Below are 21,020 nucleotides of genomic sequence, written 5' to 3' on the forward strand. Positions count from 1 at the left end.
CAGTGTTTGGAGGCAATTGGTCTGATAGTTTCTTCCATGGACATCATTCCCTTTGCTCCCTTTGCTCGATTCCATTTGAGCGCTCTTCAGTTATGCATGATCCATCAATGGAATGGGGATTATACGGCTCTGTCTCAGAGGATAGATCTAGATCAGTCATCAATAGACTCTCTTCTGTGGTGGTTTTCTCAGGAACATCTGTCTCAGGGAAAATCTTCCTGAGTGGTTGTGACCCCGGTCGCCAGCCTGCTGGCGCAGGGACTATGGACTCGGGAGGAGTCTGCTCTCCCCTTATAACATCTTGGAGTTGAGGGCGATTGTCAATGCTGACGACTTGGCCTCAGCTGTCCTTAGCCGGTTTGTCAGGTTCCAGTCAGACAACATAATCTCAGTGGCTTACATCAACCACCTGGGGGGGGAACTCAGAGTTCCTTTGCTACGAAGGAGATGGCTTGGATTATTCGGTGGGCGGATGCTCACAATAACTGTCTATCTGCTATCCACATTCCAGGAATGGATATCCAGGAAGCGGATTCCTGAGCAGACAGACTTTTTTCATTACGGGGAGCGGGGACTCCACCCAAAAGAGTTCTCCAACTTAACCCTCTCATGGGGGGTGCTGGAGTTGGATCTGATGGAGTCTCGGCAGCATGCCAAGCTTCCAAGGTAAGTGTCAAGGATCCACAGGCTGCTCTGATAGGGGCTCTGGCGGTCCCTTGGGATTTCAGACTGGGTTACCTGTTTCCTCCGTTTGCTCTCCTTTCACGAGTCATTGCTCGTATATCACAGGAGAGAGCATCAGTGATTCTAATAGTCTTTGCGTGGCCCCGTAGGATCTGGTATGCAGACCTAGTGGAGATGTCATCTCTCCCACCTTGGAGACTGTCTCTGAGGAAGGACCTTCTAATCGGGGTCCCTTTCTTTATCCAAATCTCGTTTCTCTTAAGCTGTCTGCTTGGAGTTTGAACGATTAGTCCTGGTTTTTCTGAGTCGGTCATTGAGACCATGATTCAGGCTTGCAAGCCTGTTACTAGAAAGATTTCCCATACACTATGGCACAAATACCTTTCTAGGTGTGAATCCAAGGGCTACTCTTGGAGTAGGGTCAGGATTCCTAAGATTTTGTCTTTTCTCCTGGAAGATTTCTGCACTATCTTTTTGGCCTTTTAAGCATCTGTCGAAGGTGCCAGATATGCAATCTTTTTTTGGAAGGGCCTTTGTCAGAATCAGGCCTGTGTTTAAGTCTGTTACTCCGCCTTGGAGCCTTAACCTTGTGCTCAAGCTTTTTTTGCACGTGGCTTCTTTTGAGCCATTGCATTCCATAGATCTTAGATTGTTGTCTTGGAAAGTTTTGTTTCTTGTTGCTATCTCTTCTGCTCGGAGAGTCTCGGAACTCTCAGCTTGCAGTGTGATTCGCCTTATCTTTCTTGCCGATAAGGCGGCTCTTCGTTCTAAGTTAGGTTTCCTTCCTAAAAGTGATTTTGGACAGAGATATTAATCAGGAAATTGTTGTTCCTTCTCTATGTTCTAGTCCTTCTTATCATAAGGAATCTGTTGCACAACTTGGATGTTGTGTGTGCTTTTTATTTTCAGGCGTCTAGGATTTTCGCCAGTCTTTTGCCCTGTTGTTTTTTTCTCTGGGAAACGTGAGGGTCGGAAAGCTTCTGTTACTTCTCTTTTCCTCTTGTTGAGAAGTTTACTTTGTTTTGCTTATGAGACTGCTGGTCAGTAGCCTCCTGAGAGAATTACGGCTCATTCCACTAGAGCTGTTAATTCTTCTTGGGGTTTCAAAAATGAAGCTTCTGTAGAACAAATTTGCGTGGCTGCAACTTGGTCTTCTCTGTATATTTCTCTTGTTAAGTGTAGTCAGTCCACGGGTCATCCATTACTTATGGAATATATCTCTTCCTAACAGGAAGCTGCAAGATGATCACCCAAGCAGAGCTGCTATATAGCTCCTCCCCTCACATGTCATATTCAGTCATTCTCTTGCAGCTTAACTAAAGATAGGTCGCTGTGAGAGGTCTGTGGTGTTTTTTAACTTAGTTTATTTCTTCAATCAAAAGTTTGTTATTTTAAATGGCACCGGAGTGTGCTGTTTGTTCTCAGGCAGCATTAGAAGAAGAATCTGCCTGCGTTTTCTATGATCTTAGCAGACGTAACTAAGATCCACTGGCTGTTCTCATCTGAGGAGTGAGGTAACTTCAGAGAAGGGGAATAGCATGCAGGGCCCCCCTGCAAATGAGGTATGTGCAGTAAATTATTTTTCTGAGGAATGGAATTGACTGAGAAAATACTGCTGATACCAATGTAACGTAAGTTCAGCCTTAAATGCAGTGATAGCGACTGGTATTAGGCTGATGAGTGTGTGTACACTGAATGTATTTTTCTAAGGAATGGAATTGACTCTGAAAATACTGTTAATACTGAAATAATGTATGAGCCTTAAAGGGACACTGTACCCAAAATATTTATTTTGTGATTCAGATTGAGAATGAAATTTTAAGCAACTTTCTAATTTACTCCTATTATCAATTTTTCTTCGTTCTCTTGCTATCATTATTTGAAAAAGAAGGCATCTAAGCTTTTTTTTGGTTTCAGTACTCTGGACAGCACTTTTTTATTGGTGGATGAATTTATCCACCAATCAGCAAGGACAACCCAGGTTGTTCACCAAAAATGGGCCGGCATTTCAACTTACATTCTTGCATTTCAAATAAAGATACCAAGAGAATGAAGACAATTTGATAAAAGGAGTAAATTAGAAAGTTGCTTAAAATTTCATGCTCAATCTGAATCATGAAAGAAAATTTTTGGGTACAGTGTCCCTTTAACTGCAGTAAAAGCGACTGGTAGCAGGCTTATTAATAACACTTCATAACTTTTCAAATGTATGTTTAAAACGTTTACTGGCATGTTAATCGTTTTTTGTGAGGTACTTGGTGATAAAACTTATTGGGGCATGATTTTTACCACATGGCCATCTTTGTTTTCTGCATAGAAACAGTTATCTGAGCTTCCCCACTGTTGTAATATGAGTGGGAGGGGCCTATTTTAGCGCTTTTTTTGCGCAGTAAAAATTCAGTCACAATCTGTCTACTTCATGATCCAGATCGTCTCTAGAGAGCTCAGGGGTCTTCAAAATTCATTTTGAGGGAGGTAATCAGTCACAGCAGACCTGTGACAGTGTGTTTTGACTGTGATAAAAACGTTAATTATTAAATTGTTATCCGTTTTTGGGTATTAAGGGGTTAATCATCCATTTGCTGGTGGGTGCAATCCTTTGCTAACTTAATACATTTACTGTGAAAAATTGGTTGCTATAACTATTTTGGTTCATTGTTATTTCAACTGTGACAGCTTTTTGTGCTTCTTAAAGGCACAGTAGCGTTTTTTATATTGCTTGTAAATTTATTTAGAAAAGTATTTCCAAGCTTGCTAGTCTCATTGCTAGTCTGTTTAAACATGTCTGACACAGATGAATCTCTTTGTTCACTATGTTTAAAGGCCAATGTGGAGCCCAATAGAAATTTGTGTACTAATTGCATTGATGTTACTTTAAATAAAAGTCAATCTTTACATGTAAAGAAATTATCACCAGACAACGAGGGGGAAGTTATGCCGACTAACTCTCCTCACGTGTCAGTACCTTCGCCTCCCGCTCAGGAGGTGCGTGATTTTGTGGCGCCAAGTACATCAGGGAGGCCCTTACAAATCACTTTGCAAGACATGGCTACTGTTATGACAGAAGTATTATCTAAATTGCCAGAATTAAGAGGCAAGCGCGATAGCTCTGGGTTAAGGACAGAGCGCGCGGATGAGGTGAGAGCCATGTCAGATACTGTGTCACAGTTTGCAGAACATGAAGACGGAGAGCTTCATTCTGTGGGTGACGGATCTGATCCAGGGAGACTGGATTCAGAGATTTCTAATTTTAAATTTAAGCTTGAGAACCTCCGCATATTGCTAGGGGAGATATTAGCGGCTCTGAATGATTGTAACACGGTTGCAATTCCAGAAAAATTATGTAGGTTGGATAGATACTATGCGGTACCGGTGTGTACTGATGTGTTTCCTATACCTAAAAGGCTTACAGAGATTATTAGCAAGGAGTGGGATAGACCTGGTGTGCCTTTTTCCCCTCCTCCCATATTTAGGAAAATGTTTCCTATAGACGCCACCACACGAGACTTATGGCAGACGGTCCCTAAGGTGGAGGCAGCAGTTTCTACTTTAGCTAAGCGTACCACTATCCCGGTGGAGGATAGTTGTGCCTTTTCAGATCTAATGGATAAGAAATTAGAGGGTTACCTTAAGAAAATGTTTGTTCAACAAGGTTTTATCTTACAGCCCCTTGCATGCATTGCGCCTGTCACTGCTGCGGCAGCATTCTGGTTTGAGTCTCTGGAAGAGGCCATTTGCACAGCTCCATTGGATGAAATTATGAACAAGCTTAAAGCACTTAAGCTAGCTAACGCATTTGTTTCTGATGCCGTCGTACATTTAACCAAACTTACGGCTAAGAACTCCGGATTCGCCATCCAAGCGCGCAGAGCGCTATGGCTTAAATCCTGGTCAGCTGACATGACATCTAAATTGCTTAATATTCCTTTCAAAGGGCAGACCTTATTCGGGCCCGGCTTGAAAGAAATTATAGCTGACATTACGGGAGGTAAGGGCCATGCTCTACCTCAGGACAGGGCCAAATCAAAGGCCAAACAGTCTAATTTTCGTGCCTTTCGTAACTTCAAGGCAGGAGCAGCATCAACTTCCTCCGCTCCAAAACAGGAAGGAGCTGTTGCTCGTTACAGGCAGGGCTGGAAAGTTAACCAGTCCTGGAACAAGGGCAAGCAGGCCAAGAAACCTGCTGCTGCCCCTAAGACAGCATGAAGAGAGGGCCCCCTATCTGGAAACAGATCTAGTGGGGGGCAGACTTTCTCTCTTCGCCCAGGCTTCGGCAAGAGATGTCCAGGATCCCTGGGCGTTGGAGATCATATCTCAGGGATATCTCCTGGACTTCAAAACTTCTCCTCCACGAGGGAGATTTCATCTTTCAAGGTTATCAGCAAACCAAATAAAGAAAGAGGCGTTTCTACGATGTGTACAAGACCTCTTACTAATGGGGGTGATCCACCCAGTTCCGCGGACGGAGCACGGGCAAGGATTCTATTCAAATCTATTTGTGGTTCCCAAGAAAGAGGGAACCTTCAGACCAATCTTGGACTTAAAAATCCTAAACAAATTCCTAAGAGTTCCATCATTCAAAATGGAAACTATTCGAACCATCCTTCCCATGATCCAAGAGGGTCAGTACATGACCACAGTGGACTTAAAGGATGCCTACCTTCACATACCGATTCACAAGGATCATTATGGGTACCTAAGATTTGCTTTCCTAGACAGGCATTACCAGTTTGTAGCTCTTCCCTTCGGATTAGCTACGGCTCCAAGAATCTTTACAAAAGTTCTGGGCTCACTTCTGGCGGTACTAAGACCGCGAGGCATAGCGGTGACTCCGTACCTAGACGACATTCTGATACAAGCGTCAAGTTTTCAAACTGCCAAGTCTCATACAGAGATAGTTCTGGCATTTCTGAGGTCGCATGGGTGGAAGGTGAACGTGGAAAAGAGTTCTCTATTACCACTTACAAGGGTTCCCTTTCTAGGGACTCTTATAGATTCTGTAGAGATGAAAATTTACCTGACAGAGGCCAGGTTATCAAAACTTCTAAATGCTTGCCGTGTCCTTCATTCCATTCCACACCCGTCAGTAGCTCAGTGCATGGAAGTAATCGGCTTAATGGTAGCGGCAATGGACATAGTACCATTTGCGCGCCTGCATCTCAGACCGCTGCAATTGTGCATGCTAAGTCAGTGGAACGGGGATTACTCAGATTTGTCCCCCCTACTAAATCTGGATCAAGAGACCAGAGATTCTCTTCTATGGTGGCTTTCTCGGCCACATCTGTCCAAGGGGATGACCTTTCGCAGGCCAGATTGGACGATTGTAACAACAGACGCCAGCCTTCTAGACTGGGGCGCAGTCTGGAACTCCCTGAAGGCTCAGGGATTATGGACTCAGGAGGAGAAACTCCTCCCGATAAATATTCTGGAATTAAGAGCAATATTCAATTCTCTCCTAACTTGGCCTCAGCAACTCTGAGGTTCATCAGATTTCAGTCGGACAACATCACGACTGTGGCTTACATCAACCATCAAGGGGGAACCAGAAGTTCCCTAGCGATGTTGGAAGTCTCAAAGATAATTTGCTGGGCAGAGTCTCACTCTTGCCACCTGTCAGCGATTTACATCCCAGGCGTGGAGAACTGGGAGGCGGATTTTCTAAGTCGCCAGACTTTTAATCCGGAGGAGTGGGAATTTCATCCGGAGGTCTTTGCTCAACTGATTCATCGTTGGGGCAAACCAGATCTGGATCTCATGGCGTCTCGCCAGAACGCCAAGCTTCCTTGTTACGGATCCGATGCTTCCTCGTTTGATTGCCAAGATCAAACAGGAGAGAGCTTCGGTGATTCTGACAGCGCCTGTGTGGCCACGCAGGACCTGGTATGCAGACCTAGTGGACATGTCGTCCTGTCCACCGTGGTCTCTGCCTCTGAGACAGGACCTTCTAATTCAGGGTCCTTTCAACCATCCAAATCTAATTTCTCTGAGGCTGACTGCATGGAGATTGAACGCTTGATTCTATCAAAGCGTGGCTTCTCGGAGTCGGTTATTGATACCTTAATACAGGCTAGGAAGCCTGTTACCAGAAAAATTTACCATAAGATATGGCGTAAATATTTATATTGGTGCGAATCCAAGTGTTACTCATGGAGTAAGGTTAGGATTCCTAGGATATTGTCCTTTCTACAAGAGGGTTTAGAAAAGGGCTTATCTGCTAGTTCGTTAAAGGGACAGATTTCTGCTCTGTCTATTCTTCTACACAAACGTCTGGCTGAAGTTCCAGACGTTCAGGCTTTTTGTCAGGCTTTAGCTAGGATTAAGCCTGTGTTTAAGACTGTTGCTCCGCCGTGGAGCTTAAACTTAGTTCTTAACGTTCTTCAAGGCGTTCCATTTGAACCCCTTCATTCCATTGATATCAAGCTGTTATCCTGGAAGGTTTTGTTTTTGATGGCTATTTCCTCGGCTCGAAGAGTCTCTGAGTTATCTGCCTTACATTGTGATTCTCCTTATCTGATTTTTCATTCAGACAAGGTAGTTCTGCGTACTAAACCTGGGTTCTTACCTAAGGTAGTTACTAACAGGAATACCAATCAAGAGATTGTTGTTCCATCACTGTGTCCTAACCCTTCTTCAAAGAAGGAACGACTTTGGCATAATCTGGACGTAGTCCGTGCCCTGAAGTTCTATTTGCAGGCAACTAAAGATTTTCGTCAAACTTCTTCCCTGTTTGTCATTTACTCTGGACAGAGAAGAGGTCAAAAGGCTTCGGCTACCTCTCTCTCTTTTTGGCTTCGTAGCATAATACGTTTAGCCTATGAGACTGCTGGACAGCAGCCTCCTGAAAGGATTACAGCTCATTCTACTAGAGCTGTGGCTTCCACCTGGGCCTTTAAAAATGAGGCCTCTGTTGAACAGATTTGCAAGGCTGCAACTTGGTCTTCACTTCACACTTTTTCAAAATTTTACAAATTTGACACTTTTGCTTCTTCGGAGGCTATTTTTGGGAGAAAGGTACTTCAGGCAGTGGTTCCTTCTGTTTAATGTTCCTGCCTTGTCCCTCCCTTCATCCGTGTACTTTAGCTTTGGTATTGGTATTCCATAAGTAATGGATGACCCGTGGACTGACTACACTTAACAAGAGAAAACATAATTTATGCTTACCTGATAAATTTATTTCTCTTGTAGTGTAGTCAGTCCACGGCCCGCCCTGTCTTTAAGGCAGATCTAAATTTTAATTAAACTCCAGTCACCACTGCACCGTATGGTTTCTCCTTTCTCGTCTGGTTTTGGTCGAATGACTGAATATGACATGTGAGGGGAGGAGCTATATAGCAGCTCTGCTTGGGTGATCCTCTTGCAGCTTCCTGTTAGGAAGAGATATATTCAATAAGTAATGGATGACCCGTGGACTGACTACACTACAAGAGAAATAAATTTATCAGGTAAGCATAAATTATGTTTTTTACCCTGGCAATCCTAGGTCTCTAGAGTGTGCTGCCAATAACTGTGTGGAATGTGTGTTCTACACTTCCATTTCTAACAGGATCTGAAAAGTTCACAATTTCAGAATGGAATTACAGGATAAAGGACAAAATAAATAATGAAAGCATATATCAGAGTTTATATATATATATATATATATATATATATATATATATATATATATAATTTATCATTTTATATTACCATCTCAAAGTGTTTAATGTCCCTTTAAAGACATATTTGAATAAATAAACAAGTTACCCAGAAGTGAAGCAGAATGTTTAAGTGGTTGAAACTCATATGAATGCAAAATGCTTTAGCTTCCCCACTAACCTTATTCCAGTCCTACAGAAACACTTTTTTTTTTTTTTTTTTTTGCTTAATTTTCACAGTTCTCTAATTATTTTTGTTTAACACATCTGTGCCCATTCCAAAACAGAGTTTTTTTATGTGTTGGTTTTTGCTTTCTTTTCTTTAACATTTAATTCTATTAGAAGTGCAAATATTTGGAAATTATCTGACAGTGTTACTTCTTATTTTGTTATGCTTCAAAAATACTAAAACAACTACAGGAAATGTGTCCCCCCCCCCCCCCACACAAAACTTTGCACATCAGTCAAGACAATGGAATTAAAGGAACATGAAACCCAAATTGTTTGTTTCATGATCCAGACAGAGCATACTATTTTAAACAATGTTCGAATTTACTTCTAATATGTATTTGCTTCATTATCTTGGTATTCTTTGTTGAAGAAACAGCAATGCAAATGGTTGAGCCAATAACATGAGGTATATATGTGCAGCCACCAATCAGCAGCTCCTGAGCCTACCTAGGTATACTTTTCATTAAATTAGATGATATAAGTTAACTGGAAAGTGAATTAAAATTGCATGCTATCTCTGAATCATGAAAGAAAAAAAATTGGGATCCACATTGCTTTAAAGTCCAGAGTTGGCCCTTTCAAAATAAATATTTCAGACAATGACTCGATTTCACTTTTTTTTTTTTTTTTTTAAAACAAAGGTACATTAACAATGTGGGTAGCAAGACCAATCACCACGCCAAGCTTAGTGAAGTCTTTTCAGCAGCTTTTTTTATTTTTTAACTGGTGATTAATATGTTTGTGGCAGCAACTAACGATTATTTTCATAATCGATTAATCAGATTTTTCGATTTATCTGGAAAAAAATCAAATTTTTTCCTGTATTTATAATAAAATCCACATACTGAGTTTTACAAATATAAAACTTCAGACTAAAACTTTACATTAACACAACTGTCTGTCTAATTTTAAGCAGCAGCTCACATTTTTATAATTGAAGGGACAGTCAACACCAAAGTTGTTTAAAAAGATAAACAACGCCTATCTACCCATTCCCCAGCTTTGCACAACCAACATTGTTATTTTAATATACTTTATAACATTTAAAAAAAAACTACATTTCTGCCTCTTTCTTAGCCACTACAGACAGCCTCTTATCACATGCTTTTTTTTTATTTGATTTTCACAACAGGAGACTTCTAGTTCATCTGGGTCATATAGATAACATTGTGCTCACGCCTGTTGAGTTTTTTTTGAGTCACCACTAATTGGCTAAAATGCAAGTCAATAGATAATAAATCATGTGATCAGGGGGAAGATGCTTAGACACAAGGCAATCACAGAGGTAACAATTATATTTATATAACCGTGTTGGTTATGCAAAACTGGGGAATGGGTAATAAAGGGATTATTTATCTTTTAAAAACAAAAATTCTGGTGAAGACTGTCCCTTTAAGCAAAACCACAAACTTTTTGAAAAGAGGTAGAACTAGAAAGAGGTAGATTATCACTGTTTATAACATTCTGTTATTCACTCTCTCAGAAACTTTGCGTTGAAATGCAAAAATGTCAACATATCCACATGCTCCCAGCTGAGGCTGGCTCTCTCTTTTTTTTTTTTTTTTTTTTTTTTTTTTTAAATAATTTTTATTGAGGTTGTCAAAGATTATAACAGCGTGTATCCAGTTTACAGGAATGAAAATACAATATCTTGTTTTATTATATGGCAACAACATACATAGGTATATATATTTTCCGATGCTAACTGTAGGCAGACAATAAGCTATAGGTATAACAATAATAATTGAACTGGATATAGTGATTTGGAACCTCCTTTTAGACATTAATATAGTTCCTCTAGTTATGGGAAGGGTCACTCATGGACCCATTTGGGGATGAGATACACACAGAGGAACTGAACTGATAAAAACGGTCACTTATGGACCCTGAAACGAAATAAAGAATTAAACTAGCATGATAAAATGCATGAACATAGTGTAAAATATAATGTAGAAATCGCATGTACACAGTATTGGATAATATTTGATGCGTAGGTATAAAAAGTTAAGAATCTGATGAAAACATTCAGAAGGTGTAAATTGTAAGGGGGAGATTTAGGCAAACTTGTAATCCAATCCCTAGAGCAGGTAAAAGCCCAGATATTAGTGGACATTATGATGAGTGTAAGGAGAAATGTGGACTATGGGGGGTCTGATTACTAGGGGGTTATGGGTTGTATGGAGAGATTTCAACATTCCATTAAGTGCAAATAGACAGTCTACTTCTTCTATATGAGTGCTCGTGGTGCGTTTGCATTGTATCTCTATGGTCAGTGGGCTAGAATTTCCGGACTTATGCTAGTAAGGGTGTCACTGACCTGAAATAACAACTGACTGTAGTTGCACTCAAGCTCAGTGTTATCAGCCGTGTATCTTAAAGGGACACTAAACCCAATTTTTTTCTTTCGTGATTTAGATAGAACATGCAATTTTAAGCAACTTTCTAATTTACTCCTATTATGAATCTTTTTTCGTTCTCTTGCTATCTTTATTTAAAAAAGAAGGCATCTAAGCTTTTTTCTTGATTCAGTACTCTGGACAGCAGTTTTTGATTGGTGGATGAATTTATCCACCAATCAGCAAGGACAGCCTAGGTTGTTCATCAAAAATAGGCCGGTATCACAACTTACATTCTTGCATTTCAAATAAAGATACCAAGAGAATAAAGAAAATTTGATAATAGGAGTAAATTAGAAAGTTGCTTAAAATGTCATGTTCTATCTGAATCACGAAAGAAAAAAAAATTTGGTTTCAGTGTCCCTGTCCCTTTTAAGCATCAGTCCTGGAGCCCCTGTTTCACTCATTCAATACAATGCCTCACAATTTGGGAAACACTCTCTCTAGGGTGTGAAACTGGGATGCCCGCTCCAAAGATTGCACTCCAGCCAGCGTCCTGCTGTCACATCCTTTCTGGTTTCAAGAGCGTAATCAAACTCTCTATTATGTCTCTGGTATGAGTGTAAGACTGGGGCCGGTAATTGGCAGGGATCTTACCATGTCGCTGAGTGAACTTTGAGGTTGTCGATCCGGAGTATATATTTATCTGGCTCACAGATATGCCTCCGATTGCAAGGTTTGACATTCCCATTCATCAAGGGACTCCGTATTGTACTGCAGGTGGGGTAGCTCAGGATCAAGTTTAAAGTAAGTCTCCAAGGTTTAATACAAATGCTATTTAAGTGAGGCTTCAGTAGTTATTTATCCTAAATTACCAGCTTTATAATATCTGGTTTATTACCCCAGTGTCCTGGGGAAGAGAGAACATGTGCGGCAGCCCAAACAATACAGGCAAACAGACTTACAGTGTAGGCCTCCAGGCCGCGTGGTTGATCGATGCATAGTTTAGCTGAGGAGCATAGGCAGGTTCTGCAATATGAACTCCAAGATTCTCGCAGGGTACTTTAGCGTGTGTAGTATTTGTATTAGGCAAATTTGTTTTAGTAAATATATCTCCTAAAACTTCTTTAGAATCAGGAGCCCCACATAAACACGTTCTGCTGCAACAGCTGTAGGTTCCGCCCCCCCCCTTTTTTTTTTAAATTTAAATAAACTCCTTTATAGTAGCTGCCTAATTGTATATGTATATTTGTCCCTTTAATGCATCAATTCCAAATGCTTTGTAGAGAAGTTTCTAAATTATTGATTTCTGTATATTTAAGTACTTTGCTATAGTGAAAAATGAAATCAAAGGATTTGTATCAGCAGAGACTTGTTTGATTTCTTCAAGGACATATTTGTAAGCATTAGAACAAATGTCCTTTTAGTTAACATATGTCTGGACAAGTAAGTGGTGAGAAAATGAATAAATATCTAATTTTGTCAGTAATAAAGCAACTCTGCATTATGCAGTTAATTATATATAAGCTGAATTATACATGGGTAATCATGAGATTTCACCTAAACGGATACATGTTCTTCATATTTAGGGTAATAGATATAGTTATTTATATTAACCCATATATAGTGGCTTCTATATCATTTATAATCCAATAGTATTGAGACTTCTTGTTGAATTTGAAAATATATAATTAGTTTCAAATAAAGGTCCAGAAAACCTTCCGGGCAATATGAGAAGCTGAGACTTGGGAATATCAAAACGTCTAATGTTTGGGAAAGCAAGAGGATTATGCTCAAGAAGACCACATATGGTGCTTTCTATATTTTACTAGTGTAGATACCAAAATGTATATCATCCACAGCTGGAAAGCAGTTGGTGTTGAAACCTTTGGTAATATTGAAGCTTTCCATTTAAAAAGTTAGGTAACCTAGTTGTGGTTTGGGGTCATAGTTGCACTTGACAGGGATATTGTCTATTTCATTTTTCAGCTTTATCTGTTTCCTTGGCCGTTGATGTGTGACCCTTCCTTTTGCTGCCTTGTACTGGAGTTTGCAATCCTAATTCATGGTTTGCCTGTGCAGTTTAGCATTTAGTGGGCTACTCTTTGTCATTACAAGAGTGCAGAAACTGTTGCTTTGACTTTAAGCATTTCTCAGAATGCAAGCTCTGGAAGGGAGTGCTTACATAAAAAGCTGCTCTGATGCTCAAAATTAGGAGTTTCTTTCTGGAAACTTAGATTGTCGAGCCCTCGTATACAGTGCCCTCCACTATTTGCAATCCTTGGTAAATATGAGCAAAGAAGGCTGTGGAAAATTGTCTTTATTGTTTAACCTTTTGATCTTTTGTTAAAAAATTAAAAAAAAATACTTTGCTCTAATGGATATCAAACAATTGCAAACACAATCCAGTTTAATAATAATAAAAAAATCTTTGTTAAATATATGTGTGGCACAATTATTGGCACCTCCTATGAATTCATATGAGAAAAATATATAATATAATATATATATATATATATATATATATAAAAAAGTATATTCCCATTGGTATTTTACCTTTGTTTTAGTAAACCTGGGTGACTGGGAACAGGATATAAATATTAGGTAATACAAAGGACAAATTCCCTTAGTTATTCATCATAATTGGTAAGACCAAGGAATATAGCTGTGATGTGCGGCAAAAGGTTGTTGAGCTTTACAAAATGGGAAGTGGCTATAAGAAAATAGCAAAAGCATTGAAAATGCCAATTTCCACCATCAGGGCAATAATTAAGAAGTTCCAGTCAACTGCAAATGTTATGAATCAACCTGGAAGAGGACGTGTGTCTATATTGTCTCAATGCACTGTGAAAAGAGGATGGTTGAAGTGGTCAAAATATCTCCAAGGATCACAGCTGTACAATTGCAGAAGTCAGAAAGTGTCCAAAACTACAATCCGACATCACCTATCACCTCTGACAACCACAAGTTGTTTGGAAGGGTTCCAAGAAAAAAGCCTCTACTCTAAAAAAAAAATCAACTCACGCGTCTATAGTTTGCCAGACACTACTAAAACGTCAAATGGGATCAGGTTCTATGGTCAGATAAAACCAAAATAGAGCTTTTTGGCTGCTATAAACACCAGAGTTATTTTTTCTTCGCACATAGAGAGGTAGCCATATGTAAAAGTACCTCATACCCACGGTTAAATATGTTGGTGGCTCTTTAATGTTTTGGGGCTGTTTTTCTGCCAGAGGATCTGGACATTTGGTTAGGGTACATGGCATCATGGACTCTATCAAATATCAACAGATATTAAATGAACACCTCTTTCAGAAGGCTTAAAATGGGCCGTGGTTGGATCTTTCAGCAGGACAATGATCCAAAACATACATCAAAATCAACACACACATGTTTATTGACAACAAAATCAAGGTCCTGCCATAGACATCCCAGTCCCCTGACTTGAACTCCATAGAAAACCTGTGGGGTGAACTGAAGAGGAGAGTCTACCAGCATCGACATTGAAATTTTAAGGATCTGGAGAGATTCTGTATGGAGGAATGGTCTCAGATCCCTTGCCATGTATTTTCCAACCTCATCAGGCATTATAGGAGAAGACTTAAAGCTGTTATCTTGGCAAATATGCAAACAACAGAAGAGACGCTGCATGTGTGTATCAGTAAATACAGGATACCATCAAACGCTCAGCCGGTAACAGGGTACTCACATTTCAGAAAAGCACCCAAATGTACTGTTAGGTACAGGCTGGATATTTAACAGCAAACCAGCTAGCTGTACTCCGGTAAGAAGGAACACTGGATCACAGGAAAATAGCCATTAACCCAATGATTCCATCAGGTAGCTGTAGCCCATAAATGACCAAGGTTCAATGTTGAAAACAGAGTTAATTTATTAAAATGATACATAAACAACTTATAAAACCATGTACTAAATACAATGAGCAATATAAAATGTAATACATTTTATCCAGCCTGCACCTAACAGCACTTTTGGGTGCTCTTCTGAAATGTGAGTACCCTGTTACCGGTTTAGTGTTTGTTAGTATCCTCTATTTACTGATACACACATGCGGCATCTCTTCTGTTGTTTGTATATTTGTAGAAATTCCTCTCCACCAGTAAGAGAGGAGAGTGCGGCTTGTATCTGATGGGAGTATCGTTGAAGTAGACTCTGAAATAAAAAGATTTTGCTTGTGTGTCATCTTCTGATCTTGGACTTATATATAATCAATATCCACTTGTGGGGTCCATTTAGGTTTATATATCATACCTTACCCCATTATTTCATTTGATAGTCACTACGTCACTTGTTGTGCGCCCCCCTAGTGTTAGTGTGAGTTTGTACCCACACTACTTGTTTTTCTGTATTTTGTCAAAGGGAAGTAGCTCAAAGTATTGACTAAAAGGGTGCCAATAATTGTGCCACACATAAATTTAACAAAGATTAATATTTTTTTGGATAAACCTGTGTTGTGTTTGCAATTGTTTGATATCCATGAGAGCAGAGTATTTTTGTGTATTTCTTAAACAAAAGATCAAAAGGGTAAACAATAAAGACAATTTTTTAAAGCATTCTTTGCTTTACCAAGGGTGCCAATATTTAATGACTTTTAAATGTTTTTGTGGCTTTAAAATTAAATCTGTTAGCACTGGAGTTAGAAGTTTTTTGTTTGTTTTTACTACTTTGGTAGTATATGAAGGTTTGTAAAGTTTCTGTTAAGCAAGAAAGGTGAACATAGTTTTAATATATTTTTACATTTTTTTTTTTAAATGGATTCATGGTTTTGTGTCTGGCTTTAACTTTGTAAACTATGGATTCTATTTTTCTTTCATGTAATTAGCAAGAGTCCATGAGCTAGTGACGTATGGGATATACATTCCTACCAGGAGGGGCAAAGTTTCCCAAACCTCAAAATGCCTATAAATACACCCCTCACCACACCCACAATTCAGTTTTACAAACTTTGCCTCCGATGGAGGTGGTGAAGTAAGTTTGTGCTAGATTCTACAATGATATGCGCTCCGCAGCAAGTTGGAGCCCGGTTTTCCTCTAAGCGTGCAGTGAATGTCAGAGGGATGTGAGGAGAGTATTGCCTATTTGAATGCAGTGATCTCCTTCTACGGGGTCTATTTCATAGGTTCTCTGTTATCGGTTGTAGAGATTCATCTCTTACCTCCCTTTTCAGATCGACGATATACTCTTATATATACCATTACCTCTGCTGATTCTCGTTTCAGTACTGGTTTGGCTTTCTACAAACATGTAGATGAGTGTCCTGGGGTAAGTAAATCTTATTTTCTGTGACACTCCTAGCTATGGTTGGGCACTTTGTTTATAAAGTTCTAAATATATGTATTCAAACATTTATTTGCCTTGACTCAGGATGTTCAACTTTCCTTATTTTTCAGACAGTCAGTTTCATATTTGGGATAATGCATTTGATTTAATCATTTTTTCTTACCTTCAAAAATTTGACTATTTTCCCTGTGGGCTGTTAGGCTCGCAGGGGCTGAAAATGCTTCATTTTATTGCGTCATTCTTGGCGCTGACTTTTTTGGCGCAAAAATTCTTTTCCGTTTCCGGCGTCATACTTGTCGCCGGAAGTTGCGTCATTTTTTGACGTTATTTTGCGCCAAAAATGTTGGCGTTCCGGATGTGGCGTCATTTTTGGCGCCAAAAAGCATTTAGGCGCCAAATAATGTGGGCGTCTTATTTGGTGCTAAAAAATATGGGTGTCGCTTTTGTCTCCACATTATTTAAGTCTCATTTTTCATTGCTTCTGGTTGCTAGAAGCTTGTTCTTTGGCATTTTTTCCCATTCCTGAAACTGTCATTTAAGGAATTTGATCAATTTTGCTTTATATGTTGTTGTTTTTTCTCTTACATATTGCAAGATGTCTCACGTTGCATCTGAGTCAGAAGATACTACAGGAAAATCGCTGTCTAGTGCTGGATCTACCAAAGCTAAGTGTATCTGCTGTAAACGTTTGGTAGCTATTCCTCCAGCCGTTGTTTGTATTGATTGTCATGACAAACTTGTTAATGCAGATAATATTTCCTTTAGTAAAGTACCATTGCCTGTTGCAGTTCCTTCAACATCTAAGGTGCAGAATGTTCCTGATAACATAAGAGATTTTGTTTCTGAATCCATAAAGAAGGCTATGTCTGTTATTTCTCCTTCTAGTAAACGTAAAAAATCTTTTAAAACTTCTCTCCCTACAGATGAATTTTTAAATGAACATCATCATTCTGATTCTGATGACTCTTCTGGTTCAGAGGATTCTGTCTCAGAGGTTGATGCTGATAAATCTTCATATTTATTTAAAATGGAATTTATTCGTTCTTTACTTAAAGAAGTTCTAATTGCTTTAGAAATAGAGGATTCTGGTCCTCTTGATACTAATTCTAAACGTTTGGATAAGGTATTTAAATCTCCTGTGGTTATTCCAGAAGTTTTTCCTGTTCCTAATGCTATTTCTGCAGTAATTTCCAAAGAATGGGATAAATTGGGTAATTCATTTACTCCTTCTAAACGTTTTAAGCAATTATATCCTGTGCCGTCTGACAGATTAGAATTTTGGGACAAAATCCCTAAAGTTGATGGGGCTATTTCTACCCTTGCTAAACGTACTACTATTCCTACGTCAGATGGTACTTCGTTTAAGGATCCTTTAGATAGGAAAATTGAATCCTTTCTAAGAAAAGCTTATCTGTGTTCAGGTAATCTTCTTAGACCTGCTATATCTTTGGCTGATGTTGCTGCAGCTTCAACTTTTTGGTTGGAAACCTTAGCGCAACAAGTAACACATCATGATTCTCATGATATTATTATTCTTCTTCAGCATGCTAATAATTTTATCTGTGATGCCATCTTTGATATTATCAGAGTTGATGTCAGGTTTATGTCTCTAGCTATTTTAGCTAGAAGAGCTTTATGGCTTAAGACTTGGAATGCTGATATGGCTTCTAAATCAACTCTACTTTCCATTTCTTTCCAGGGTAACAAATTATTTGGTTCTCAGTTGGATTCTATTATTTCAACTGTTACTGGTGGGAAAGGAACTTTTTTACCACAGGATAAAAAATCTAAGGGTAAAAACAGAGCTAATAATCGTTTTCGTTCCTTTCGTTTCAACAAAGAACAAAAACCTGATCCTTCATCCTCAGGAGCAGTTTCAGTTTGGAAACCATCTCCAATCTGGAATAAATCCAAGCCAGCCAGAAAGGCAAAGCCTGCTTCTAAGTCCACATGAAGGTGCGGCCCTCATTCCAGCTCAGCTGGTAGGGGGCAGGTTACGTTTTTTCAAAGAAATTTGGATCAATTATGTTCACAATCTTTGGATTCAGAACATTGTTTCAGAAGGGTACAGAATTGGTTTCAAGATGAGACCTCCTGCAAAGAGATTTTTTCTTTCCCGTGTCCCAGTAAATCCAGTAAAAGCTCAAGCATTTCTGAATTGTGTTTCAGATCTAGAGTTGACTGGAGTAATTATGCCAGTTCCAGTTCAGGAACAGGGGATGGGGTTTTATTCAAATCTCTTCATTGTACCAAAGAAGGAGAATTCCTTCAGACCAGTTCTGGATCTAAAAATATTGAATCGTTATGTAAGGATACCAACGTTCAAGATGGTAACTGTAAGGACTATCTTGCCTTTTGTTCAGCAAGGGAATTATATGTCCACAATAGATTTACAGGATGCATATCTGCATATTCCGATTCATCCGGATCATTATCGGTTCCTGAGATTCTCTTTTCTGGACAAGCATTACCAGTTTGTGGCTCTGCCGTTTGGCCTTGCTACAGCTCCAAGAATTTTTTCAAAGGTTCTCGGTGCCCTTCTGTCTGTAATCAGAGAACAGGGTATTGTGGTATTTCCTTATTTGGACGATATCTTGGTACTTGCTCAGTCTTTACATTTAGCAGAATTTCATACGAATCGACTTGTGTTGTTTCTTCAAGATCATGGTTGGAGGATCAATTTACCAAAAAGTTCATTGATTCCTCAGACAAGGGTAACCTTTCTGGGTTTCCAAATAGATTCAGTGTCCATGACTCTGTCTTTAACAGACAAGAGGCGTCTAAAACTGATGGCAGCTTGTCGAAACCTTCAGTCACAATCATTCCCTTCGGTAGCCTTATGCATGGAAATTCTAGGTCTTATGACTGCTGCATCGGACGCGATCCCCTTTGCTCGTTTTCACATGCGACCTCTTCAGCTTTGTATGCTGAATCAATGGTGCAAGGATTACACAAAGATATCTCAATTAATATCTTTAAAACCGATTGTTCGACACTCTCTAACGTGGTGGACAGATCACCATCGTTTAATTCAGGGGGCTTCTTTTGTGCTTCCGACCTGGACTGTAATTTCAACAGATGCAAGTCTCACAGGTTGGGGAGCTGTGTGGGGATCTCTGACGGCACAAGGAGTTTGGGAATCTCAGGAGGTGAGATTACCGATCAATATTTTGGAACTCCGTGCAATTTTCAGAGCTCTTCAGTTTTGGCCTCTTCTGAAGAGAGAATCGTTCATTTGTTTTCAGACAGACAATGTCACAACTGTGGCATACATCAATCATCAAGGAGGAACTCACAGTCCTCTGGCTATGAAAGAAGTATCTCGAATTTTGGTTTGGGCGGAATCCAGCTCCTGTCTAATTTCTGCGGTTCATATCCCAGGTGTAGACAATTGGGAAGCGGATTATCTCAGTCGCCAAACGTTGCATCCGGGCGAATGGTCTCTTCACCCAGAGGTATTTCTTCAGATCGTTCAAATGTGGGAACTTCCAGAAATAGATTTGATGGCGTCCCATCTAAACAAGAAACTTCCCAGGTATCTGTCCAGATCCCGGGATCCTCAGGCGGAGGCAGTGGATGCATTATCACTTCCTTGGAAGTATCATCCTGCCTATATCTTTCCGCCTCTAGTTCTTCTTCCAAGAGTAATCTCCAAGATTCTGAAGGAATGCTCGTTTGTTCTGCTGGTAGCTCCGGCATGGCCTCACAGGTTTTGGTATGCGGATCTTGTCCGGATGGCCTCTTGCCAACCGTGGACTCTTCCGTTAAGACCAGACCTTCTGTCACAAGGTCCTTTTTTCCATCAGGATCTGAAATCCTTAAATTTAAAGGTATGGAGATTGAACGCTTGATTCTTCGTCAAAGAGGTTTCTCTGACGCTGTGATTAATACTATGTTACAGGCTCACAAATCTGTATCTAGAGAGATATATTATAGAGTCTGGAAGACTTATATTTCTTTGTGTATTTCTCATCATTTTTCTTGGCATTCTTTTAGAATTCCGAGAATTTTACAGTTTCTTCAGGATGGTTTAGATAAAGGTTTGTCCGCAAGTTCCTTGAAAGGACAAATCTCTGCTCTTTCTGTTCTTTTTCACAGAAAGATTGCTATTCTTCCTGATATTCATTGTTTTGTACAAGCTTTGGTTCGTATAAAACCTGTCATTAAGTCAATTTCTCCTCCTTGGAGTTTGAATTTGGTTCTGGGGGCTCTTCAAGCTCCTCCCTTTGAACCTATGCATTCATTGGACATTAAATTACTTTCTTGGAAAGTTTTGTTCCTTTTGGCCATCTCTTCTGCCAGAAGAGTTTCTGAATTATCTGCTCTTTCTTGTGAGTCTCCTTTTCTGATTTTTCATCAGGATAAGGCGGTGTTGCGAACTTCTTTTGAATTTTTACCTAAAGTTGTGAATTCCAACAACATTAGTAGAGAAATTGTGGTTCCTTCATTATGTCCTAATCCTAAGAATTCTAAGGAGAAATCGTTGCATTCTTTGGATGTTGTTAGAGCTTTGAAATATTATGTTGAAGCTACTAAGTCTTTCCGAAAGACTTCTAGTTTATTTGTTATCTTTTCCGGTTCTAGAAAAGGCCAGAAAGCTTCTGCCATTTCTTTGGCATCTTGGTTGAAATCTTTAATTCATCTTGCCTATGTTGAGTCGGGTAAAACTCCGCCTCAGAGAATTACAGCTCATTCTACTAGGTCAGTTTCTACTTCCTGGGCGTTTAGGAATGAAGCTTCGGTTGATCAGATTTGCAAAGCAGCAACTTGGTCCACTTTGCATACTTTTACTAAATTCTACCATTTTGATGTATTTTCTTCTTCTGAAGCAGTT

The 21,020-nt window shown here is 39.5% G+C and overlaps 1 protein-coding gene across 1 annotated transcript in view; it reads left to right on the forward strand.

The window, feature by feature from the left end:
• The window catches only part of PRIM2 (DNA primase subunit 2), a 513,890-nt gene that overhangs the window by 127,290 nt on the left and 365,580 nt on the right, over positions 1-21,020 (forward strand). The window lies entirely within an intron of this gene.

This window comes from Bombina bombina, chromosome 4, assembly GCF_027579735.1.
Source record: "Bombina bombina isolate aBomBom1 chromosome 4, aBomBom1.pri, whole genome shotgun sequence".
Classification (NCBI taxonomy): Eukaryota; Metazoa; Chordata; class Amphibia; order Anura; family Bombinatoridae; genus Bombina; species Bombina bombina.